Below are 27946 nucleotides of genomic sequence, written 5' to 3' on the forward strand. Positions count from 1 at the left end.
CTCGTCTAAAAAACAAGAAATGGTGTTGTTAAAGTTTTAATTGCCCTGTGTGCCGCTTGTGAATATGCTCCCTTGCTCCTAGTCTGCAGCTGCAGACAGTTAATAGAAGTCCATCAGTAAATGACTAAATGCATCCAGATAGGAGTTGACAACTGCCTCAGGAGAACCCCAGCCATGAGAGAAAGAGGGTTCTGTTAAAGAGTTTCATTTGGACATTGATATCTGTGGGAGCAACTCTTTAAAGCTCTCGAAGTCACGATGTAGCATAATGGACTGTGGTCACCGTCATCTACCACCTTATTTTGAGTGGTGTTAGCACAGAAAGCAAACAACACAACTGCGAGTGATACAATAAGGCCAATATTTTATGCAGTACCACTTCAGAAACATGACGCAAACACTGCTCTTGAGTTCTCTGGAGAGGTCTTTTGGTAGTTAAGTACTTTTGGGCAGGATGAGGTGAATGGCCCAGTCCTTCCACTCCAGTGCAAGGCTCTTCTAGGACTCTGTGTGTGTGAAGCTGTGAGCCCTTCATACGGCTGCCTCTTCAGAGATGTTGTTGTTAGATTATAAAAGCAGGGCCGGATGCTTTCAGCATGGAGCCAGCCGCCATGCTCCGCTCTCACGGGCTCATTTGTTAAAGGCTATAGTCTTTCTTTTCCCACATTGCTGAAGTGTGTACTTCCTGTGTGCATTTGTAGCTTAAGCTCCTTGCTCAAGTAGAATTTTCTTCCTCACTTAATCAAACAGCAGAATATCTGCAGATGAAAGGTTGTACCTCTGAGAGCCTATTGCTGGACACTAAGGGGTCATTGTCTCGCCTTCCACTGATCTACCTCTCAATAGAGGGCTTTCAGCAGGTTCTCATGCATAAGCCCATGCTGCGCTGTTCTATTTAGAGGAGGACTACAGAGCAGAGTGGCGTAAGTGTTTTACAGCAGTTCTAGACATAAGAGCACAGTCCAATTCTTTACTTCTGGCCTAATTGTTAGAGCCAAGAATCGGCAGAAAACCAGAGAGGGTCTGTAATGCCAATATGTGGGCTTGTACATGCAAAACCACTGTGTGAATGTTTTTTTTGTTTTCAGTTTAAGCTGCCAGGCATTGATCACAGTCCACCAGAAATCTAGCTGCTTCTTTCAGCTGGCATTCTGTTTTCCACCCTCCCCCCGCCCATTAGACTGAGAATCAGGGTTTTTCTCTCTATTTTTCAAAAGCGAGGGACTGGCACGGTGCTGAAATGCAGAATAATAATCCCCTAATCACCTGAGTATTGCCAGTCCTAGGTTTTATCTGCAATGGATGTGAAAGCCCCCGGTGCCTTGTGATTACAGCATTTGATCTGGGTAATAATGTCTTCACTGTTGCCCTGCCTAGGGCCCGAAGGCAGTGCAGCTCTAATCCACAGTGCATTCTAGTGGAATCGCATTACACAAAGACCACCAGGGTTCTCCTCTAGAGGGGAGGGGTGGGGGTGGGGGTTAAAGGAGGAGGTTGCCATGGAAACAAGTCTCTCTCTCTCTCTGTGTATGTACACCTCTGTCTCCCTCACACACACATGCACACACACTCTCTCCCTCTTGGGATAGATAAGCAAAGACAGGTTCTATGTTTACTTTCTTTACAGCCTTCTCCAATCCCTGAGCAGGCTGAGCCCTGATAACACAAGACCTGTACAGCCACCGACCACTGACAGCAGATAAGCACCCCAACAGAGCAGAGCAGTCATCACCCTCCAACCAGGATGTACAAACCTGGGAGACCCGGATTCATTTGGATTAGGCTGGATTGCCGCTGCCTCCGCCATCGCCACTGCAGCTGTTTTGCCGCCACTGCTGTGTTAAACTTGATGTTGCACTTCACCATGTGTAGTCTCAGAGCTTAGTCAGAGGACACAGCCACAGTAATGGACGAGATGCTATTTTAGATATTGAGGTCAAGGGACCGTCTGCAATGGGCAGGTTGGTTTCACCACAGCTGGAGGTCTGTGAAATTCAAAAAACCGAGTTCCTCAATGTGTTCACAGAAGCAGAGAGCCAAACATTATCAATAAGTTGTTCCACCATTTTCTCATGTCTTCCCCTTTTTCTCTTGTAGTTGTTTTCCAATGAAAGGCCAGAGAACTGTTGGGACATTCCTTTGTATTTGTTCCAAGTATCCACTAATATCCAGTAATTCAATAGCCAGAGTAATTAGATTTGTATGATACTAATGCCCCGAGAAGGAAACAACACGCTCTTTGATGTTAAGATCAAGACAACTACAAGTACTTCTTTATCGTGAGCATTATGCTAACATACTAATTATATTTCCACACATTCTTTGATTAGGGCACAGCTGGAGGTGTACAAGCAACATGACTAATTACAGAGGAAATGGTGGGATTGAGGTAAAGTTGTGGGAGCTTGATTTCCCTTTGGCCCCTTCTGTTGGCCGTGTTTACTTCTAAGATATCCTTTAGTTTTTGTGGAGCTGATTAACAGTGAGATCACACACCACAAAGTTAAAAAAGAGAAACTGTCCACTTAATATCCAGGGTTTGTAGGTCTATGTTTCCTAAATTGTGACTATAGATTTACTTGTTTATGCCAGTAATTTAGTTTGAATTAAATCAACAACATAAATGCAGTGTAGGACCAAAATATGACGTATTCTACAGAAGACTCTTCACATCTGCAACTTCACAGGTCTTTCTGTCTGTCGTTCCTGCTGGATGAGATAACCCTGAAGTACAGTAATATTGAACACGTCCATGTAATGTCAGGCATACTGATGGAACGTTATGTGGTGGTTCCTCCATCTTTATGGATTAAAAGGAAATCGTTCAATTACTATTACTCTTTTCTACCAAAAGGGTGAATGTGGATTTATTCTATATTTTTCTAATTGGAAACAAATTTCACCATAAGACCAAAACCAACAATATATACAATACATTTACAATAAAATAAACTTGAAGTAGTTTCTGAACAACAATGCCACTCTATGGAACAGAGCAATAAGATACACCAGAGATTAAATACATGAGAAATACTTGAAAGTAGTTAAGCTTTTTGTTTTTATGTGATGTTGATATTCGAACAAAAATGGAGTAACAGCATCATTAAAATATAAACTACACTTCTATTATAAATCCATCAAACCTACCAGTTCATCAGTAATGTGAAAATAGTCAAGTACCTTGTTTTGAGACAGGGATGCAAATGAATGTAAAAAAAAAAAGCATCTGATACATTTAAATTAAAAGCAACTCTCCTTCCTGTTGCTGACTCAGAATAAGCAGCCTGGAATAAGACGTTCCACAGACACTATGGAAGTGGTCACTGAGTTTTCAACAATAACTATTTAATTTGTTCGACATGTCAACAGTCCACACATGTTGCAGCTGTGGATTAGCCGTCATGCTAACTGTTAGCGCTCTCCCTCCAGCAGTTGACCTGAATCCACCTGGTTTGTTTAGCTTTATTTGGACAACTTTGGCGACACGTGTGTACAGCGCGGAGGCGGATTGAGCTGCTCGGGAGAGGTGAATACTTTCTGTGGAGGTTTTGAGATTTTTAGTTTCCCTGTCGTAAATTGCTGTCACCGCTGGGGTTCACTGCGGCCGACCTCAAGCTAACCACCGCTGTTCCCCCGGTTGCAAAGGAAACCACAAAGCTAACAGCTAACATCCACCTCCAGGCCTGCAGCAGGTGAGCTCTGTTTTATCACTTCATGCGACCACTGATCCACATGTATTTTAATTTGACTTTAATTCAACTCTGAAAACATGAGATGATCCACGTTGCAGTCAAATCACACTGAAATCCAGCTAACTCAGTTAGCTAGGTTAGCTTGACTAAGAGCAGCAGTGCTCTTGCAGGTGACATGACAGATGACTAAAATTAAAAAGACATTGAGACACACAATGTTTGTTGACAGAGTTTCTCACCACATGTTAAACAGCATTGGTCTGTCTGAATAAGTTTTGATGGCATCATAAAGTTCAATGCACCATATTAACATAGATCCTTCAGTGTTGAAAAATGAAAAATCATGTGGCTCAATGTTTTTGACCAAAATCGGTTTAAACTGATTTTCCCTTTTATTACAAATAATCTCATCATAAACTGTTGCATCATGTCTGGATTCCTGCAGAGAAGGAAACAGTTCACTTGACTGTCAACAATCGTATTACCTACCGTCATGGATATACAGTTTATAAATGAATAGAAACAACTTGATACAGTTTAACAGCACCAAGATCTTCCATATTAGCCCCTCTCAAAATATACTTGTATAACTTAATGAAGGCAGGATTCATAGCAGGACAAGTGAAATAGACATGCATTATTGTTAGCTTGGTGTACCTAATAATCTGTGTATTTTATCTGCATACCCTCAAACTAATTGTTCTTTTAAAAGACTGTAAAAGAGAAATATAATAAATAGTGAAGCTTTTGCATGCAGGGTTTCTGTGGGTCCTAAAAAGTATACAATTCATCAGTTTTAGGCCACACCTTAATGTTTGTAATGTGTCTGTTTTAGTTCGTCCAAGCGATATAACTGAGTCTACAAACACTTAAGTCAGAGAGGAAGACTAGATAACCACTTTAAGTAATTCTAGGACTCTGACATTCCTTCATATCTGTCACAGGTCTTAAATTCCATACAAAAATTTTCCATACGAAAATGTCAAAAAATGTCCCAATGGAAATGCAATGACATACAAACAAAACAACAAACAATGAAATGAATTGGGGAGAAACCTCCTTGGTGGACGTAATTATAATGTCACAACATTTTCTGTCCTGTGCACAGTAGATCGTCTCTTTACCGATTTCCTGAGCAATGCAAATGTCTCATACATTTGTTTCCCACTCCATAGCTCTTGTTTCACTGTAGTACACTATGTGACTGGAGTGGTGCAGAGACAGAGAGCAGCCTGCACTCTAAAAGGCGTACACTTTGATCAGAAGATTGCTAACCCTTGTCTCTTGGCTTTTTGGAAAGCTCTTAAACATATAAGTCATGAAGTGGCTGCACAATCTCTATGCTGGAGAGCTCTGGCCGTCCAAATACTGTGCTGTGAAGCCTCCAGTGTTGTTCTCTGCCACAAAGTGATGTGTTTCCTGTCATTCAGTGAAGAGAACAGGAACACCCACACGGCCTCAAGATTGAAACCCTTTCTTTTGCAATTTATTGCATAAAATCTAGTGCTCAATATTTTTTTTCATAGATCTTAATTATTGAATGAATATGTCAGAAAATGGTGAAAAATGTCTGTCATAATTTCCAGCATTCTAATGATTTTAGATTTTTTGTTTAATTCAACCAGTGATATTGAACTTAAGAAATGCATCAACTCCTCACATTTGAGAAGCTCGGACCAGGAAGCATTTGACATTTTTGCTTGAAAAATAACATTCATCGTTGATTAATTACAATAATGTGAAGTGTACTTTTTTTAGTCAAACAACTAGTAAACAAATTGAATTATTCATGTTGATTAGCACATCATTTCTCATCAATGATAATGTTAATTGTGAGTAAAACCTCATAGATATGCGTTTGCAAACAGTACATCTCTGCAGGGTATTAACTGTCCTTCAAAAAATACTTTTAAATAAACCTCGGAAAACGTTGACACCAGACTAATGATATTTGTTTGAAATTGTCAGTGAAACTGGATTTCACTTGCCCCTGCCTCCGGTCTCTGGTGATTTTTTTTTTTTCCTGGTAAAACACTTTATTTCTATTCCTGTTTGGTTCATTGAAGCATCTGTCATTCCTAGTGCTCCCAGTGTGCCTGACAAAAGCAGAGCCATGTTAGATTGAAAAGACAGAGGGGCAATCTTTCAAATGGATCTCTTTTTCGAAAATATATTATGACATAATCATGTTTTCTCCCTAAAAGCCCAGGGGAGGCCTGTCTGTCAAATTGCAGTCCTCTCTCTCGGCTGCCTGGCCTGAACAGAAACAGCAGTTGTGTGTTAATAGAACCCAGAGGCACTCTGAAACCTTACCCATTCTGCTTTATGCTCTCAGCCAGGAGATTAAAGTCAGGGAAACATTACAGAAGGCTGGATAATTGCCCCTGTGTCTCCAGCAGACAAAAGGCAACGCTCTGGCAATTCCCTTGGTGAATTGTCAAGAGAGGCTCAAGGATCCTTCAAGGCTGCAGCAAATTGTACAGTGCTGTCTAACAAACTACCAATCTCTGGATATTATGAGGCTTCCATATATCCTTGGCCATAATGACAGCTTGCACTGCTTTAATGGAGTGCAGGCACAAGATAGCTTTTGTGAGCACACTTCCAATAGAAAAATTACTACCTTGGCTTCTAGTCTGTGGTTTTCATTTTTTTCTTTTGTCCCCATTTGTATTTTGATTTATTCTGCTATCGTTTTTATTCGTAGCTGAGTGCTGGCTGCTGCCACTAACAGATGATTGCAACCTTTACTCCTGAGGGCCACTTGATCCCGCGACAGGGTAGAAAAAAAAAAATCTGCAAGCAGTTAATGAGTTGCCATCCATGCCTAGTGTTAAGGGTGTCTAAAAATTAACAGAGGCTTTTGTCAGTGCTCTCCTTTGCTCTCTTGCCGCCACTTTCTCTCTCATTCTGCGGCCCCCACCACTCCCCACCACCCCTCATCCCCCAATCTCATGCTGCCTCCTGCCCTTCAATTTTCTCCCTCTACCTGCCTGCTTCACGCTCCAGTAGCCCTGTGGCGGGAGCAGGGCTGTCTGGCTTTGGCTCTGAGCGGCACTCATTGTCAGTGCAGTTCATGTTTAGAATTAGCCATTTAATGAGAACAAAAGAAATTAATCGGTGGTTCAGGCCTAATGAGACGTCTGCGAAATTAACGGGCCTCATCAATAGAAACAAATAAAAATCCTTCAGCTTGTTGTTGCGGAGCATTATTCTGACAAAGCTTTTGACACAATGATGAATAGCAGGTCAGGAGAGACCATCTGTGCTTTTTTAAACCCCTGCAGGAGGGGGATGGAATGTGGGCTGGCTTGAAGAGATGGTGATAAAAGAGGGAGAGAGAGGAAAAGGGGGGAGGGAAAGGAGAAAAGAGAGGGAGAGGAGAGAGGAAAAAAACATATTCACCCGCTTTATTCATCCCCTTTAGCATGATACTGCTGTCTAACCACGGTTACAAAGGAATAAAAAAAAACACGAGCATTAGCATTTGAAAAGCGACGGTTCCCTGATGATGCGTCCAGAAAGCCAAAGAGGTCTGATTTCGAGGGATATTTAACCTCCATTCAGACAGCAACAAAGGCCTGGCTGTCGCGCTGAGAGTGGTGGTTCAGCCTGATTGGGGCTTGTCGGGTGGGGGTGGAGGGGGTAGGTACAGGCAGGATCACAGACCTCATTTGTTCCCCCTCTTTCCTTTTGCCTGTTTCTCTCTATTCCCTCTGAAGAGCAGCGTTTCCTCTTTATACACACACCCACCTCCTCTCTCAAAGTTGTAAATGTATGACCCAAGGAATAAATTGGATGGGAAGGAGGTGAGGAGGCAGCACCGAGAGGAGTAATACATCTCTATCATGTTCGCTGACCTTTATTTACAGCGCATTGAGCAACATTGTCGTCTGTGTAATAGCCGCCTGCCTCGCTTCCTCTGCTCTTAATGGCCCGGCGAGGAAGCTGCAGACGTGATGGGAGGCGGTTATCTGCATGTCCTCGGCCCGGCCGACGACTCTGTCCTATGCCCTCGCTCTCTGGCCACCCAGCAGGGTCGTCCCAGCACCAGCATGTTTGTGTATCATGGAAAAACTGTTTGCTTTCCTTTGCTGATCAAATAAACAGGCCATGTCTTTTGGGGCGGGAGGTTGGAGGAGTGGTGTCTGTGTGTTGTTAAGCTCTCTGGGTGTAGATAAGGAATTGTTTGATGGGGTAGAGAGAAACTAGAGCGATTTAGGTCAGCTAATCTGATTTACACAGAGATGGTCTGGCCATTGCAGGGAGCAGTAATTACATAGAGGGATTAGAAGCCCCCCAAAGCTCCCAACCTGCAGAGAGGAGAGAGGGGTGGAGGCTTAAAGTCCTGAGAACTGCTCGAGTATGTTGCTGCAACAACAACAGCTTGAGCCGTTCTTGGTGCAGATTAAAAATGGCTCAGATTGCACTAAAAAACAAAAGGGTGCATTTGGATGCAATATTACTTAGCTTGTTTACATGCATTTACATCTGCTGCTTTTGATCCCACAATTATTAGAATTAGTTTTGTGGCCAAAAGTGGCATTGTGTCTGCCAGAGAATCACACAGCCCCAGCTGATGTCATCAGTTTGGTCGTCCATCAGATTGTGTTTCTCTAGGAACCTGTTTACAGAGTACACAGTGTAAAATCACATGGTGTGTTTTCCTCACTCTGGTTTGCCCTCTGTCAGTACTGCAGCTGCTCTGTATTTGAGTGCGCTCCCTGTGATACATCATTTGCAAACTGATCACTTTCTGCTCACATTAAACTATTTTTTGCATATTTCCGCTAGGTACACAGAGCACTCTCGTCGCCATTTGTCTGTGTATTTAAAATGCACAACTGAATAATTGCACTGCCAGAGCCATCACTTCATCCACAGGAATAACTTGCACGCTTGGCTGCTGTTTCTAAAGTGTGCTCGGCTAATCCACTCATTGCTTTGTGCATTCAGTGCTCTGAACCATAGGGCACCCGCTTGGATGCCCGTGCATAAATTACTGCCATGGAACATAAAGTGCTGGGAGGATTTTCCTTAACGATCGGCAACGCTTTAAACGCTTCTGCTTCAACAGTCGATACTGCTCAGCCCATTCAATTATTCAGCGGCCCGTCCCTCATTAACAAAATCCTGACCTTGACATGTCTGCCCTATTTCTCTCCCCTGACAGGCTCAGCTCTCCAAACGACTCTGTTTGCTCTGATATTGGCTGAGAAATCCATGCATATTGATAAGTTGTTTGCAGTGTAATTGAAAATGTCAGTTATGAGACCCATGCAGACAAAGGTCGGCCCCAAGAATAAAAGCTGACAGGCTGCTATGTATGGAGCATATATATATGTGGGGATGAAGTGGGATCACAAGTCGAATAAATTCTGATTTATAAATGTATAAACTGAGAGAGATCGTTTTTAAGATGTTGTAAGCCTGAGCTAATTATATGACTCCACTCCCATTTTCATATACTTTTATGGATTGGATTGTGGTCACTTGATTGAAATTCTAATCTGTTTCCAAAGGTCAAATTGTTCATCATTCATATCTCATGGTCTGGGTAAACATCCACGGCTCAAGCATTCAATAGGACTCATGAATATGCTCATCAAATTGGAAACCCACGGTCTCGTGAGGAGCAGCAGGTGTCCTTTGTGCGTTGTTTTATCTCAGAGAAGTGTTGTACCTTGTGCGTCCGTGACGTGATTTGGCAATCATAAGCTGCCATGCACTGCATCTCCAATCACACCCCGCTCACAATCTGACTGCCGTAATCTGCTCCGCAGGGGTGGGATCCGAGGTTAAAGTGCTCGCCGCTATTTCTACATAAACAAAGATTTGAACCTCAGTCCTCAGGGGCCTTTACTGGCCGACAAGGCCCCCACCCCCGCCAGATCCCATCCTCCCCGCAGGCAGAGTGGTGACTGCCTGCTGGTTCTTTAATCGATTGCTAATGGGTTCAATTCCATCGTTGAGGAGCTGCTTGGAACCTGGCCCTGAGACTGAATGAAGTGGAAATGCCATTTGCGGCTTTATGAGCCGTTATACTGCAGTGAGAGACCTCTATTCTGCATGCTTCATAGCGCTGCAGAGAGCTTCGCACCGCCACTTGATGGTTTTTCTTATGCCGGCTTCTACTGCTTTCGTCTCAGTGCTTTCCATTTATACTGTGCTCTAAAGAATTTACATCCATTCAGTCTACAACAAAATAGCTTTGCTTTGCTGCATTTTTCACAAGCCTTGATGTGTCGGGTAATTACCATAGTATATCTCCCTTGTACACATGAGAGCCCAGCAGATTCATTCCATCTTTAGGCCGTGATATTATTCATTAGTTTTTATCAGTAGCATGTACCTATGACTCTGTGTAACTCCGAGGCTCCTGGGATCACTGTGTCTTATTACCCTCTGCAATGAGCATGCAGTTCAGAGAGTATGAAATATAGTGGATAAGTTATGAAACTGCAGTTGTTATATGATATAGGAGTAACATGTTTCCATTGTGTGTAGGTGTTGCAGAGAAGGAGGCTGTTACCCCACTCCCCCTGCTTTACAGAGCTCCCCAAATTTCTGCAGTGCTCTTATGAGCTTGCTCTGGCTGAAATGCAAAGCTAAGCAGCCAGCACTGCTCTACATTTCACAGCCAGTCCCAGCAGACATGTGCTCTTTGAAGCATTTCTGGGCCAGGGATACAAGTCTTGTTTGTTCAGTACTTCTGGGGGGAGAGAGAGAGAGAGAGAAAAAAAAGAGAAAAATGTAAGCTATTTTTTTCTTTCACTACAGTAGAGAGTAACATTCTTTGACGTCTCAACAGAAGCCTTGTATTACAGCGCTTGCTGCCAGATGCCTTGATAGAATCACCCATGTCAAACAGGAAGAGAAATAAATGCTTCATTGAACTAGAGCTTAGCTTAGTGATGGTGGGAGGGAGGAATGGTGAAGGAGAAAAGGAGAGGGGTGAGCCGGCTGCTCTGTGGGTGTCAGGTCACCAGGGGAGGGTTATTCTCAACCCTCGGTATAAGCACTTTCTTAGATGTTGTGTCATAATTAGTGTGGCTGGCCTAGAAAGACTCATCAATAGACATCTAATCTTCTGGAGAATACGAAAACGAAAGCTGTAATCAAGGAAACCAACCATTTTTGGCCGCTGACCTGGTGCCAGTAGTTGCAGCTGGGTACAAAGCGCATGTTTGTGTTTGTTCTCTCTGGCTCATCTTCGAGCGCCAAGTAGAGTATGACAGGATTTACATGCAGGCTCCTAATCTCTGTAAGCGAACCTGTTTTGGGATGTAATTCACATGGTATGTCTTTTGATTCGGATTAGTCTGGGCAATCCTCTTACCCGTGGCTCAGTATAACTTATCACTGACAAGGCCGTCTCGTGGAGCAGTGCAAATCCTCATATCCACCCCTCCCAGACTTCCAACTCTTAATTCTAATCTGTCCAAATCTGATCTGAGACTTTAACTTCCAAATACCTCTTGAAAGCCAGAGCTCAATCTGAAGTTCATGCAAGGGCTTTGGATTACATAAATTGAAGTTAGGGATTTCCAATATGCCCTTATGTTTGAGAATAGAGCAGGACTTTGAATGTAGGCTGTGAAGACAAATCTTCTGCATTTTATCACATTGTCTTTTTTTAACATTTGAATCTGTCATGAATGGATCACATGTTCTAAACAATATCTTTTTTTTAATTGATATTATTGCCTTTGCATGAATTTCCATATATTAAGTCTTATTCTGCACCCTACACTATTCCATATAGTCCATCTTGTCTTAATGCACTTCAGCTATTTTTAGGAAATTAAATTGCTGGATATAAAAAAAGTTTTCTAAATACTGCAGTGCATACTTTACTTGATGATGTGCTTTGACGTGAAAATACCATGAAATATTTAAATGCATGAGTCACATTCTTGATCCTTTAAGGTTCTTTATAATTCAATAAACAGGATTTAAAGTAGAGCAGGCATGCTCCACTTTTTTCTGCCTCTGCCGGAAGGCCACAAACGGGCTCTTATTAAACGTTGTAAGATTATGCCTTAATCTCACTGAACATATGTTGGGTGGAATAAAAGCAATTTTATTTCTGAAACAGTGCTCCACACAGCTCGCTATAATCTTATTGCAGCCTCTGCTACAGAATGAAGAGTCTCGTTGCCGTGCCAGAGCTGCAGTGTGTTTTGAGGAGACTAAGAGATCAATGTCCTAATTGAGAGCTATAACCCATTAATGAACCTGTGCCCGACTTGGACTTGCACCTACCAGCCCAAAGGCAAACTTGGTTCCCTGTTGGAGAGGATTTGGAGGCCATGTTCTTTGCTCTTGGTGAGACAGTGGTGTGAAGATGACGATAAGCCAAAGCTCTAAATCCCAGACTCAGCTGCCTTATCTGGAGTTGCTGGGCCGTGTGGCATGCTTTAATGGAGGCGGCTCACTGTCTGAGCTTTAGCTACAATCGCATTAAGATTCCCCTTCACCTCAACTAGGCTTGTTTGTTGTCAGTTTTTGATTGAATCTTGTGAATTAAGGTTTCATCTCGGTTAAAGTCACCCTACGGTTTAATTCTTCCGACTTCTGTGTTCCCAGGAAGGAACTGTCTAATTTAATCCCTCATCATGTGAGAGAATGGCATTGATACTACAACTAATAATACTAATACGCTGCAAAAAAATAATCAAACTTTTAATCCACTAAAAATAAAGGATTTGCCTTTTTTGCCCTATTTGTCAACTCCAAAGGAACAAAACATGATCACACATTTCATAGTACTGGAATAAAGTATTACTTCAAACAAAACACCACTTTAAGCATCTAATGGCAGAAAAAATTTGTAAGGTGGCAAACGTTCTTGAAAACAAGACTCAATTTTTAACCCACTCAGCATCTTTTATCAACGTCCAGAGGCAACACAGAACTATGAATTAAAATATTACATTGACTTTAAAAATGTGTGACAGTGTGATACAGCAAACAGTTGTGTATGAATGAAGAACAGAAAAAGTGCAAATATCCTCAGCCTTTTAAAATAAATAGAAATATTTATGTCCAACCAATATGGGAAATCAGGGTAAAAATACTTAGTTGAATAATCGATTAACAAAAATGTAAATAACTGATAAATTCTGGCCTAGTCAACATATTGCAGATATTTTTTTGAATTGACATTTCCCCTCTGTTTAAAAAAAAAAAAATCTCTGCTCACATGACCTTCGTTTTACAGATAAGCACTAAAAAAAAAAACGCAAAACACGACTACAAACACTCAAACAAGCATGCCGGGCCAGTAGATGGCGATAAAGTCGACATCAATGATCCGTCAAATACTAGAGAAGTACAATGTGAGAATGCTCAGTGAGTAATTACTTCAAAACCAAAAACATTAGCAGCTCATAATTTTTTTCATGGCGAGAATGTGGTGCAGTAAATAGACCAAACCAAACTAAGCCGCCATTGTTGTTTCTTGCGAATGCTTATTACACAAAACAACAGCGAGCATGGACAAAGTAAGCTCATCGTTCCACAAATGCCCTGTTTTAGCATTTGCGCTTGAAAAGTGTTGTGTAAACGTTTGAATATGGACGAGAGGCCCAAACATAGAGGAAACCTTTATTTAGCTAAATATCTGCATTAGTGTGGACAGGGCGCAAGTGTGTGCTGACAGAAAGATGTCAAACACTTCCTCATGCCAGGTTCCCTGAAAGTGAGAATCTGCTGCTTTTCTCAATGGAATATTGTATATTTTGTAAATTGAATATCTGTGTGTTTCGGACTGTTGGTCAGACTAAACAAGACAAAAGCTTCACTTTGGGCTTTTGGAAACTGTGATGATCATTTCCCTCTAGCCTCAGGATATAGATACAGTTTACATTGTCAGCTCCTCACAGCCCATAAAGTCAAATAGAAGCTGGTTAGATTGACCTTGTTTCAAAGTGATATCCTGCCCTGGCAGTATCCCTGGCATTGCTGTGCTTTGCTATTATCTCCCCTCTGTTTATCCCAGCACCCCCAAACACACACACACACACACACACACTCATGCATGCGCATGTGCACGTAGCACACCCATACCCCCAGTGTGTTTACTCAGGTGCCTGCTTGCTCGGTGCAGTGATGAACTCCTGTGCAGACTTTAACACTCCGCTGCCTCTCAGGCAAATGCCAAAACAAATCTTGTCATAATTAGCAGTAATCCTGCTCATTACCGTCTGCTTAATTATCCTATTAATAGCACTTCCTGGGAGAGCTTGTTTGCTACGCAGGCAAATGTTTGTTCCTAAATTAGCAGACAAGAAGACAGCTCCATTGTTCAAACAGCAGCTTTGTCAAAGCAGAACAGGCAGGATTAACAGCAGACAGAACGGGCCACAAGCTCATCTCCGCTTGGCGCTGACAGGCAGGGAGGAGGCAGCCCGGGCCAACAACAGCACTCTTATCCTGCAAGCTGCTGTGTAATCTACATAGTCAAGTACACACAATCAGCACAAGCAACTTGTAATATCAGCACTGCACTGTACTATGAAATAGGCATGAGTGAGAAGAGTAGTGAAAGCCACAGGTGCAGAAGGAACAATGGTACAATTAATGTACAGATTTTACTCAAAGTTGCTGTGAGAGGAGATAAAGCCACTGTGCTGCTTTTAATAGGATCCAGACAGATTCCTCCGAGAGCCCAGAGCATTAGTTGAGCACCCTGCCGACAACCGTCCGACTAACCCCATTACATTGCAGGTAACAAGACACTAATGTGGACTTACAAGGCTGTGTGACTTTCAAAGGGAGAGTTGTGCCTGCTCCCAATCTTGTAAGGCGATAGGCTTGTCATTGTAAAAATGGAGGTATTAGTGGATTGGATCTGTTTTATCCATCCAGCCTCCCAAGTTTCTGAACAAGGCTCCAGAGGAAAGCTTTTTAAGTAAATAAGGCAAGTGCTCAGAGCGAGGTGAAGACCAGCCACACAGAGCTGTGCACACTAACCTAAGCAGACTCAACACCTCACGCTCCACCAGGCCTTTACATTATAAATGACCTCCTCTCTTACCCAGTGCACCAACCCCCTATACATACACAGTTTGCCATAGCTTGGAGTAAGCAGAGCTCGGTCTGTGCAGCCTGCAGCACTGTCAGCCCATTGATGTACAACACTCTGCCCTTTGTTCCTTGTACACAAACACACTTTCCACATTAATATTTCACAGGAAATGTACTCCATGCTTGTGATTTAAAGCCTTTCCTTGTTAACAATGCTGTTTTCTCTGTTCTGTTGCCCTGAATTATGAAGGCAACTTGTCAGGAAGAAGACATGCCCATTAGATTATAATACTACTGGCGATAAATGATTACTGGCAAGGCACATGTGACTTAATCTTCTGCGACTCGCTGTGTTCTAGTTCAAACATTTTCCCTGAGGTTGCACTTGCAGCTATTAGTTAAGAGCATGGTGATGTGTTTAATGTGGTGTACATACGGTATGTGTGAGTGAGCATTTGTAATGTGTGTACACATTATGCACAAATGCATATTAGACATCACCTTCTTCCCGTTGCCGATTTTGTGTGAGAAAATGTACAGCCATGTGATGTCGCTTGTTTGTTCTTGTTGTCGGAGAAAAGGCAAGGATCAATGGATTTTCCTTGCAAGAGTGAAACATGACAGACATAACGAAAGCCTTTCATGAGAAATGAATGAATAATTCATAAGCTCTCTCTCGCTGTGCTTTGTTGTGTCTCATACAGATGGGATTACAGAAGGCCAGATCTTGGAAACATATGAAAGATTAATTTGTGATCTGGGACCCTGCTTGCTTACAAAAGGACTAAATAATGATTTTACTGAGAGTGGCAGGGATCTGGGGATGGATCTGCTGTGCACAGGGGGCTGGACACAAAGAGCCTGCAGAGAACAGAGCACACAGCAGTCAGAATAACGTGACCTGACAGATATTCCAAAACTTTGACAGAAAAGTGAACTTTAAGCACTCAAATATTTCATTAATTGCCGTGATTGATTTGTGTTGTTATGCAATTCAATGAAAGCGTTATTGTCAGAACTGCATTGTTAGTCATTTTTTGGATTAATCCCTGTTGAGAGAAGTGTATTTGCTTGATACAATTTTTTACACAGGCAGGTCAGACATATGGGGGCTACGAAGTGTCTTCCGTACCTGCAGGGATTTGCTGTATTGCTCAAGGATACTTCAGCTCTGCGGATACTTGCTTTCTGTTAAATCCAGCCCTGCCAGTTGAAGAACCATCTTCAAACTTGCAGCCGGCTACTCAAAATTTAACAACAGTAGACTCTGTGCTCCTGTTGTCACAGTTGCTACTTGTGGCATTTTAGGGTGGCCTGAAAATAACTTGTATCTTTTCAAAAGAGCCCTCGAATAATTCACCAGGGGACACGAGAAGCTGTTGTCTGGTCTCCCCCAGATGGCAGAGACGTGAGGGTGGCACTGCTTGTTGTTTTTGATGAGCTGTGCATATACAACAGCAAAACATCTGGAGCCACCATGTGGCCTCTCCATTTGGCCAACCCCATACCTCCCCGAGCCAGATGCACCCAAACAACTGTGAGCTAAACAGCATGAATGATTCATAGAGGAGTGAGAGGCGCAGCTCACACCAGAGACCTGCCAGCCACTTTGATTGGAAATCTGAAAAAGCTATGAATATGCACGAGACATTAAGCCTGCTAGGGGGGATGATTTGCCAAATGATCTGTATTTGACCAATATGGAGAAAGCTCATGTGGTTTCCATGATTATAAAATAAGAAATTTAATGTCCAATTGCCAGAATCATTAAATTATTAAGACTTGTAAATTGCTAGCAAGGTGCTGCGGAGATGTGACTGTGGTTTGCTGCTGGATCGCTTCCTGTGTTAAAGATGAGCAGACAGTGTGGAAGGAGAGGCAGAGGCGTTCCACCTGCTCTATGATTCATATCAAGCTTCATTAGATTCTTCATTGGAAACAATTTGCATCTGGTATCAGAGCATTTATGCAGGAATCTGTCTCTGGAAATAAAATCATGTCAGGGAGAACAAAAATGTGTAGTGGAAACCCATCAGACATCAGACTCGCTGCTGGTGTTACTCTTCTTCATCTTCCTTGTATCCTTTGAAAACAATTTGTGACAGACACACTTTTGGTAAAGGTCTTTAAGGAACATCCATAGATAATATTTTAGTGGTCGAAAAAAAATGTAGATTGCAATGTTGTATGCAATTAAAAACATAGCTTTCCATACAAATAAGGAAGATAAGACTCGTCAAGTATGTTAACCCAGATTAAACTGCAATTTTCTTGTCCCAGAAATCATGTCTTCTTTGCTGCTCCAAAACAGCAGCTGCACAGTACACTGGCAAGTACTGTATTAAGAGCTGTAATTTCCGGTAGTCTATTGTTAGCCAGAGCTAGCTAATATGTCAGCAGTCTGGCAATATTTAACACTGAAAAGTCCCACAAGTACAAAGTGTACTGTATGTTAGTGTGGAGGGGGGCACCCGTGTAGCCATTTACAACACTAGTGCAACACAATGATAGCAACCATCACTTGCATACAGGGTTTGAAGCATACAGCTGTTAAAATGTGTTAGATACGTTTTTTTAATTTATTTTTTTATGCACAGGAATCGGTATCAGTACTCGGTATCAACCAAAAGTCCACGTATTGGGATCCGCTCTAATTACTGACAGAAATATTGAAATAATCACCCTCTCAAAAGTATGTTCCTGAGCTCAGTGAACACAGCCCACAGAGGAACAGAGTCTTGCTGTTGCTTCTTTTGACTGAAGCAATATAGAAATATTATTAGTTGCAACATCACACATCAAGTCATTTTGTTCAGAGTGATTTAGAGGCAGGGGCACTATTGTTTTCTCAGCGATGAGGTGGTCAGCACCTATAAACAGAGCAGTAAACATCGAGAGAGCTGCTGAAGCAGGTCTGTGGAGGAATGTGTCATCAGAGCTCTGACAGCCTGTTGTAGACTCAGCGCTGATGCCATTCACTGTCTAATTAGATGAGCTCTCACTGCTAATTAACCCATCCATAACTCCCAGCGCTCCATCCATCACCGCACACAGTTTAATGAAAACAGATAGAGATAAGGACAACAGAATGTTTAGACCAGCGTAATGTTTCTGCACATCAGTCCAAATTAAGGAAGATGGGCTCATAGAGAACAAGCTGTTAACACAATTCAACAGAGGAATCTTTACTGTTTTAACATTGAGAGTTAATACTACAAACAAACAATTTTCATCACAACTGTAAAAACCAGTGTGACTGTATCCAAAATACAAAAGGGCCAATGTGGATTTAATTTGCCCAAATCACATCTGGAAGTGCTCAGATGAACAACGATGAATTAAGACCAACAATATTATTATAAATATATATTTATGTATTATTATATTACCTACATTCTTCATACGTGTAAACAGTAATTAAATTAGATCCAGTCCAGCAGCCCTGTAATAAATACCTTGTTTGTCAGGCTGTCACTTCAGACGTCTGATGTGTTTGCTTTGACGTGTGGAAAAGAAAAGATATGACTGACTGGGTATTTGCACACTCAGCAGGAGAGCTAACACATTCTCCATGTTTTTATGTGAACTGCTGTCCTCAGCAAAATCTAAACACAAACTGGGCCGAATAGTTGGAACTTCACCTTCACAAAGTCACTTCATTATCACGGCTTCCTCAAGTCGTTTGCATTAATGTCTACAGCAAATAACTTTGCAAATGTCTTACATGGGATGTAGCGACTAATCAAGTCTCGTGTTGACTCTGGCTATTCAGGCTGATAGCTGTGTGACTTATAATCCAGTGACTCACACGTGACACCTCTGTTGCAGCCATTTAGACTTTGATAACCACAGTTTTAGTGTCGCCAATGATTGGGCAGGTAACATTCATACTGATAAGTACAATTCAATTCAAGTAATCGATGACTGATTGATTGAGGCGTTTTTAGAAACCAGACTTTTCATGGGAACTGTTTTTATAGTGGAGTTGATGTCAGGAAGTTTGTGGCGAACAGACAAAATAATTCACATTGTTGTAGTAAAATACAGCATAACATTGAAATCCTCACTCAAATATCTGCAGACGGATCATTGTATTTTATTATAGGAAATAAAATGTGGTAACACGGTGGCTACAGCTAAGTTTATGGAGGGATTGTGGTTAAAGTAACAGGAGAGTAATAATAATACTTTATTATTATTATCAACGTATTGAATTTTATCAAGTAATCCAGCTATCTTAATCAAATCATGTTTACTCTTAAAAAGGCTTGAACAATGTGAGTTGGACAATCTGGTTAAGGTGTTGACATGACTCTTGCCTTACTCCCATAATGATCAGATTACAGTATTGTAGTTGTACATGGTTGTGGTCTAAAATGCACAATGCACAAAGAAACAGCGAGGAACACCAGGGTCAAGGACGCCAGGGGAGTTGGAGAAAAACTCAAACTATGGGAAAGTAAAAAAATAATAGTGCTGGAAACTTTTATGGTTAATGTCTGTTGGATTCTTGTATTGTTCAACAGAATCCAGTTTCCTAATATAGAGATCTGAATTTTTTTCCCCTCTCAGCTTTGTGAAACAATACATTGCTGTTGCAGCTATGGACACATGATGTACAGCATTAGTGCCCTTGTATGAGAATTAGATTGCGCCCTTCTGGTTGTGTTTGATTCTGGTTTATAGCATTGATGGCAGCTTTCAATTTCCCCCCAGTTCCCTTTGGTTTCAGAACTAAGCTGCGTAAAAAAGGATTAAGATTATGCTCTGAATGAGTCATCACTTTAAACTACAGATGGAGTTTACAGTTCAAAGGGGATTATAAATATTAAAGAGGGCATTTTTTTCTTTCCAAATGATTGGGTTTTGCTTCAGTGCATTGCTGAATCACATAGCATTCATAAATTCAAAGGATTAAGCAAACATAAATCTCTGAGGTCTCTCTTATGACTAGGTCTGCATTTGAATAACCTCTGAATAATGTGCAATTATATATTGCATTGTTTCTAAGACCAACAGGCCTGTGACACAGGGTGAGTCAAAGTCCATAGATAATCGCTGTGCTTTTATTTTTGCAGAGGGCTTCATTTGATTAAACAGAATGCTGAGCATATTGATTCTGCGTCTGTTGTATGACACATGCTATATTAATACACTTGGGTTTTCAAAGATAGCTTGTCAGTTGTTTGTTTAAACAGTAAAAGTCACTTTTCTGTTCACCCATCACTGGTAAATTGCTTGTTCTAAATAATAACAGGGTTACAATCTTTACTTAAATTTAGATTTTTAAGTGACCATTATTTTTGCAAAGAGCAAAGAAACTTTTTAAGCAAAACATATGAGTAGCTATAGAGAAAAAGTTTGCTTGTGCTCAGTTAGATACTTTTCTTTTTTCCTTAACATTGTAAACATTAAACATTGGTTGAAACTCCACTAGTTGATGGATTTTAAATAATTTATTTGTCTTTGAAGTGTTCAGCAACAAATTGACTGGTCATATATATATAAGACAGTCTTCAAGACATAGTTCCAAATATTGTTATAATAATATAATAATGTGCCCCTTGTTTTTATACTTCATATTTCAAATATAGTATTGTAGCATAATTCCCCAAAATGTTTTGAACTAATCTCTGAGTTTTATTTTTGTTACATATTGGCTTATCGATTCGCAATGTTATTAATACTTTTTTTTCATTTTGAATATGCAAACTAATAAAAAGATTTAACCATTTGATAGAAAAACATCTATGTCTGAGGAAGTAACTAAATATTGTGAATAATGAGATTTCAAGTTCGAGTATTTGTTGTGGAGGTTTCAATCATATCACATGATCTTCATCAAAAGAATAAGTTTGCCCTTTTGCCACATACATGTGTAAGTTAGTTTTATAAACTGTAAGTACAATAGATCATTTTTCTAAACTTGATATTTATATCTTAATATTGATTTTCATATTGTACAAGTGTATCAACTTCTTTTGCATGAAAATCATGAGTGAAGGCTCTATAACAGCTATGAGAGAAACCTTGTGGTGAGACAAACTGGATAGTAATTAGGTTTAAAAAAAAAAGGTGATGTGTCATGTCATGACAGCATTATCTTTATTAAAATAAGGGATCACGACCTGGGGCATATTTAAATCATATTGAATCACTGGGGCCATTTGAGTTATAATGTTCTTATAGCTCTTTGAGTGTAGAAGAGATACTGAAGATCAAAGAGTAGAAACCTCATATCTCTAATCTGTTTGGAAGCAAATTACTGGCCGGGTCGATGACCAGTAAGCACATGAATGGATCAATAACTTCACTCTGAGGGAACAATCTTCACTTATAATGACAATGTATTGACTTTTTAATAACTCCTCATGTTTCAGCAGTGCTAATCATTTTGCTTTCCCTGAAAATGGATCCTTAACTGTATGTGTGTGTGTGTGTGTCTGAGTGCATGCGCGCTTTATGTGGCTGAATGTGTTTCGTGTGTGCATTTGTTAACATAATAAAGGTCATGCATGCAGAACTAGCTGCATATTGCATGTGTGAGCACTGTGTTTCCACATGGCATCTGTGTGGGGGTGAAGGGATAAGTTTGTGTGTACATGCGTGTCAGCCTGTGTCTCGGTACCATTTGGGGAATTAAGTCAAACATGGGTCGACTAATTGACCCAGTCTTGCAATTAAATATCTCTTTATCTCTGGTTTATGACATTAATGCAGAAAGCCACCCGGGGGTGGTCATGATGATTTGGCTTCACTTTTGGGGAGCTGTCATATTATCCATCTTTATATACAGTCTACGCTTTTAAACCATCGGCCCGTGCTGAGCTGCAGGTGTGGAGTTATTGTGGCAGACATGACTGCCCTCTATGAATAAATGATGCGTGTGTGTGAGCAACGGTCATTGACTGTAATGGCAGCACTGCTGATGTGCTACTGCACTCATCTGTCCCCCTGAGGTGTCGGCTGTTGAAGCAACCTTAACAATCTTACCCAAACAAGGTAATTTTGAGACGTTAGTGAATTTGGTCTTGATTAATCTCTGTAACCAGATTCTGCCTGTGAAGATGCAGACTCTGGAGGTGAGGGACACGATTTTGGGGGCTGAAGAACCTCTGGTTTCTGTTTCTAGTTTGACCAATCAGGTTTGAGCAGGCTTAGGTTGCCTGCAGGTACACGGTCTGTGTGGAGAGCCAAAGAGGCGGAAGACATTGACTGATATGCATCGGCTATTGGCTCCTTTCATTCATCTGCATTCATATGCAGATAGCTGTTAAAAGAGATTAGCAAAAATGTTGCCAGGACATTAAACACTGACAAAAAGCACAGATGTTTGTGTTTTGTGTTGAGGAACGTTCAACTCTTGTGGACTCATCGGACTGTAAACAGTGAACAGAGACTTGGCCCAGATATCTGCTGTCTACACCGGAAGTCCCCAAATATTGGCTGTTGCCCCCAGAGGGTAATTTAACATCAGATGAGAGCAGATGGGCTCTGAGATTGGGGAAAAGTTTTCAATTTGCGCTAATCATACACTGGAAGACTGATGACACGAGATACACTTTGCACGCAATCTTTATCTGTTTTTGTTTTGGCAAAAATTCGAGAGACAATAATGCTGTGTCCAGCTGGTGTGAGACCGTGGAGACACTGCACCAGTCCTCAATGAGACTGATTACATTTCCACAAACAAAAACACATGGCGTCAGAATAATTTACAATGTGCTATTATCACACATATAGTGGCTTTTTGAATTTCTCAGGTATTAAAAGTACTGTGTATTTGTGAGTGTTGCACCTTTATGGGTTCTTGCACTTTATATCCATTGAGAACATTTAAGTAAAAGTTGTTGTTGAGAACAGTGAATTCATTATGTAGCCGTGGGTAGAACCACAAGCTCAGTGGAGACCGAGGCAGATTTCTGTATCTATTGAAAGACATATTACTAAATGATATAAACGCCTCTCTCTTCTTTCTTCATTAATGTGTGTGTCCTGAGGGAGGGATGGGATATTTGCATGGAAATCAAAAAAAGCGCTGCTCTGTTAGCTATGGCTACAAGAGATATCCACTTACTACTTTTGTCACAACTTTGAGGATTGGCACTTTTTTGATGATTCATACTTAAGTTGAACAAAACCTTCAGATTTTCGTGAGTCCATGCATATGGCAGAGAGGCTCTGATATTTCAGACAGATAAACTAATTCTTGGCACAGGTTCCTGCCTAGGATTGAAAATACACTGCCTAATCTCACTTGCAAATTTGAAGAGTGATTTTTTTTTTTTCTTTCTTTTTCTTTGATCTCGTTCTGAAAATGATGGAAAAAACCTGATTTAATTTCCTCTGTGCATGCCTGCAGAAAGCATACAACCATTTGAAATATAGCAAAAGTTATACCACTCTTCATATTATCTCCTAAATGTAATGTGAATGACAGATGGATTTGTACATATAGGGGGAAAGGCAAATATAACCTAGAGTGCAATTTTCCCTCAGCTACTTGTGTCTACCTCATTGCAGGATTCAGAGAGACAAGAGGAGAGGAGCGAGAGGCCCCGTGTTAAGTGTCTTATTAGTGGGAAATGACTGCAGTGTCTGACGAGCCCGAGCTGTCACAGTGCAGCCATCATTAGAATAAGCATGAGAAGCTCTTGTCGTGGATGGAATCACATTTTAATCCCTGCCACATTATTACTGTGGTGAGGAAGGTCAGCACTCAGGCACATTTAAGCAGGAATAAACCCCCTTGAGAGCTTATGATAATGTCTTCCCTCAATGGGAAATATTGGTCATATTTTAGTTTCAGGCTTTTTCTAGAATACAGCGCCGCTAATGAAGAGCCTAATGTAATGCAGCTGTGCGGGCCGCCATGGTAACCATGAATAATTCAGCCTACTTGTTCTTTGGTTTCCTGGTCTCAGGAGGGTTCTGCCTATATTGTCCATTATGACAGGCCATTATCCAGCCTTCAGCCTGCTAGCTCTCAGATGGTGCGCAGAGCCCATTTGTTACCCCTCTTGCTCCTGGTAACCTTCAACCAGATGGAGGGAATGATTGAGACTATACTGTTATATAAACATGAGAGCAAGAGGTGCAAGAGGCAAGAAAACGAAGAGACCCCTCCACACCGGGGAATTGAAGGAGGCCCTTCCATTTCATTACAAGTGCATATTACATCTGCCTTCAAAGCCATCAGTTACTCTTTGAATACAAATTGCACCAACAGACCACTAGGATATATTAATGTGCACTGTGCATGTCTTGTTTTAAGCGGCGGGGGAGGACATAGTCAGACGCTTGACGTAAAAGTATCAATACAACAGTGTAATTTCCTGCATTGAAAATATTGCTTGAGTAAAGGTATTATCAAGTAGTAAAAGTACTCATTACAAAGAATGGCTTTTAAACCAATATTATAGTTGTATGATAATAATGCATCATATTTTAAATGATATGTGTATCTCTGAACTTGCCCAATAACTAGTAACCAGAGGTCGAAAGTAAATGTAGTGATGAGTACAAATGAAAAAATATAATATTTAGTTACCAATACATCCAAATTGTGCTTGAGTATATTACAAATGTTTATTGTGAACTGGATTTTTTAAAAGGTGTTTTAGTGGCATCATTACAGAGAGACGGCTGAGAAAATGAACCAGAGACATTGAGGATCTAACCTTTAAACCACAGGGCCCAGTCTAACCTACATTTAATTCCAGGTAAATTATCAATGATCAAATCCCTTCCTATGGATTCAAGTAGAGAAGCAGAAAGAATAAATTTGAGAGTGTGAAAGAGAATCAGTTGTGTGATTGTATTTTGTCTGGAGTGCAGTCAGTATTGGATTGGCCAGTTGAGGAGGTGTGATGCATTTGATCTACTCATTAGGACGAGCAGTGCGCTCTGCACCCTGGTACCTCAGCCATTTCAAATCAATGCCTGTGGTGGATTTCAAATCAATGAGTGTGTTGCATCTCAGAGACTCATCAGTGGACGGTCCCCCGAGAGCCCGGGTAGCAAAGAAGACTGAGAGGAAGACAGCGATAGGGAGATAGACTTTGGGAGAGAGGGAGGGTGGGAGGGGGTACACTCTTAAGATACTGACCTCCGTAATTACCCTGTGCTATTGCTTGAATCCCAATGTGATCCAATTGAAATAATTGCCTATTGGAAACACCATTTAACCTCACTGCAGTCATAGGTCTCAGTGATCTCTGCCTGGACAATCCTTAACCTGTGTCATGCTGTGGCTTAGCTGCTACTGTGCTAAAGCCTGATATTTAGCAGAGGGGTGAATTGAGATTGATGTTTGTGTTCTTGTGATTCCAGCCCAGCTATTGTCCCAAGGGCAGGACAGTGTAATCAGGAGCATGATAGCATCTCTTGGGGGGGAGGAGGAGGAAGCAGGGCCTGTGGGCTGATCCAGGGGGCAGATATATTTATCTAGGTAATGAGAGCCCAAACACTGTGGCTCTGTGGGGAGGGCCGGGGACATGGCCTAGTGCGCTGAGAGACCCGCCGGTGCCATGGCAGCGCAGTCCCCGTGCTGCTCATTAAACTTCCATCAGCGTGTGGTCACCATGTTCCTGCCAGGCCTCCAAAGTGCCGGTTATTAATTCATGAAAGCACACCGTACATGTGATTGAGTCTGGTGAGCAGTGAAGCATTGAGGCACAAGAGATGGGGGAAATATTGTCTGTGTCTGAACACCCAGACCTCCACCAAACCCCTCCCACGCTTTCCCTCTGGCTCTGTGCCCTTGACAAAAAAACTGAGACAGAGAAACAGATACACTATGTTGTGAAACATTAATAGCCACACTGCTGCAGTTTGCCTACAACTGGAAAGAGAGCAATGCAGTTCGTGTGTGTGTTGGTGGGTGTGTGGGTGCGAGAACACATTCATGAATGTATGTGTATATGCAGGATGCCCAGATGTGCATGCATGTTTTGAGCCCATTTGCTTTAGTGTTTTATAAATGTGGAGGAGGAGACTTTTCTTTGTGAATATGTAGCCAACAAACATGGTGTTGTTTTGGGATAGGATGCTTGTATATATGGTGAGCCAGCTGCTTTTATCTTCGCTCCACAGACACGCTCTCTAAAGCTTGTGTTGGGAGGGCCGCCTTTTAAAAAGGAGACAGTAAATTGGCCTGGATATGGATTGTTGCAATTGAATTTAAAACATTAGCTCCAGGATAATAAGGGTTGCTATAGAGAAAATCTAGGAAATGCATTTGGTCGTTAGAGCATGGAGGGATGGGACTAATGGCGTACGGGGGTGGGTTGGGGGTGGAGGCAAAAAAAGAAAAAAGATGAAAATCATTTTTAGGATGAATGGGTTATTTCAGTGAGAGAGCGCGAGGGAGAGGAAGTGAAATGGAGTGAAATAGAAAGGGGGAGACAGCAAGAGAGAGAGGGGTGCTACATGATTTCAAATTAACCATTATTGTAGGCTGTGACATGTATTATGTCTCCTGAGGCTCTGAATCTTGAGCTCATTTTCACGGAGAAGAGGGGAATAAGAGTCCACTGTCACAGTTTGAACGTGTGCAGCTGGCTTGAGCTCCTCATCTTACGGCCAATTATAACTTCTCTTCTTCCAAATCCTTACCCCGGCTCTCTGAGGCAAATCTCACCACGCACAGCTTATTGTCAGCCTCACTCGATGTCCAATTAACGGAGTGTTCCTCTCGTTTCCTCCTCATCCCCCCGCAGTGGAAAATAAGACACTGACCAGCAAAACTGTGTGAAGCTGCTGAACTCTTCATCAACATAATTATAAGATAATAGCAGTGGGAATATTAAGTTTTTATTATTGTATCTTGGCACTGAAGTAAACCATTTTGTACAATATTGTACAATTTAATTGCTATCTCAAGTGAGCTGTTATTAGCACACTCCTGCTATGTTTGTATCATAATTAAAGCTAGAGATCAGATCAGACTATATAATATATCTGTACCATGTGTCAACTGAAGCAATGTCTGAGTGAAAACATATATATGACTATATACAGTATATATATATATATCAACAATTCATATCTGCCTCTCTTACAGTAATTGAGCTGTTTTCTGTGCCATGAGCAAAGTTATGTATCTACTCAAGCTCATATCATAATTTGCATTGTAAGAGACCTGAAGATTAGCCAAAGCCTGTGCATCAGCCTACCTTACATTACTAATCATGCAGCAAAGATACAATGGCAACTGTTGAGACAAGAGAGGAAGTGTCAGTGCGTTGCATTAGCATGTGTTTACTGTCCTGAAATGTGAACAGCGGTGGGTGATATTGTGCTGCTGTCCAGCCCAGGAGCATCTCTGTCAGATGTAATCACTGTGTAATTAATTAGGACAGGCGGGAAAAGCTCTTCTTGTATTAATAGCGGCATTAAATGGTTGTATTTATGATATCATTAGGCCACTATGTGGAGTAATTATCAGATGGGTGGAAAATGTGGCACTAAAATAACACAGAGAGGTTTGAGTTCAGTGTGAAACAAGGCGTAATTATAACATGAAATTCATTGTAGCCCTGATTAGCTATTCTTAGCTGTTTGTCTGTGATATTAATTAAACCAGAGGGTTGTTTCCTGTAGCTTATGCAAGTGCAAGAGCATCAAACCGTGGGCCCTGCTGTTTTAGATACAAGATCGGGATAAAACAGCTTGAGTACAGTGATTAGAGGTCTATATCTCCTGTTTTATGGCTCACACGACCTTCAAATGTGGATAAAAATGACCAAGAAGATACTTAAAAGAACAAGGGTCATGATTCTGTTAACTGATAGCTGGAGTTTCCTAAGGTCCTCATAAATTTTACAGCGACAATGACCTTAATGTTACAGGTTGTGGCATGTAGGTCAAAACTGTAAAATGGCACCATGACATCAAGCACTTGCAAATGTGTACAACTGAGTTTTATTTATTTCATAGGATAGTTTATTTAATCTTTATATAGGAAAAAGGATATAACCAATGCTACATGCGGATGAAATTTTAATTTGCATTGCCCAACAATTACAATGACAACACAAGACAAACCATTGACAAACAATTAAAACACACTGTTGTTGACATGAGAGACAAAAACACTGTGATTAAGTTCCTACAGACTTTGCTCTAGTCTGAGTTATAGTCTGTTTGATTGTATATTGATCTTCACTCCATTTTTTAGAGTTGGTAAATCAATGTAAGCATTTCCCATGGTCATTTTTTAT

At 41.2% G+C, this 27946-nt stretch overlaps 1 protein-coding gene across 1 annotated transcript in view; it reads left to right on the plus strand.

Annotated features, from left to right (window-relative positions):
- Window positions 1–3598: 3598 nt before the first annotated feature.
- The window catches only part of ddb2 (damage-specific DNA binding protein 2), a 70020-nt gene continuing 45672 nt past the window's right edge, over window positions 3599–27946 (plus strand). Inside the window, exon 1 of the mRNA XM_069528619.1 lies at window positions 3599–3692. The gene's annotated coding sequence lies outside the window, so the exon portion shown is untranslated. The remainder of the gene's footprint in view (window positions 3693–27946) is intronic.

This window comes from Paralichthys olivaceus, chromosome 7, assembly GCF_024713975.1.
Source record: "Paralichthys olivaceus isolate ysfri-2021 chromosome 7, ASM2471397v2, whole genome shotgun sequence".
In the NCBI taxonomy this organism is placed as follows: Eukaryota; Metazoa; Chordata; class Actinopteri; order Pleuronectiformes; family Paralichthyidae; genus Paralichthys; species Paralichthys olivaceus.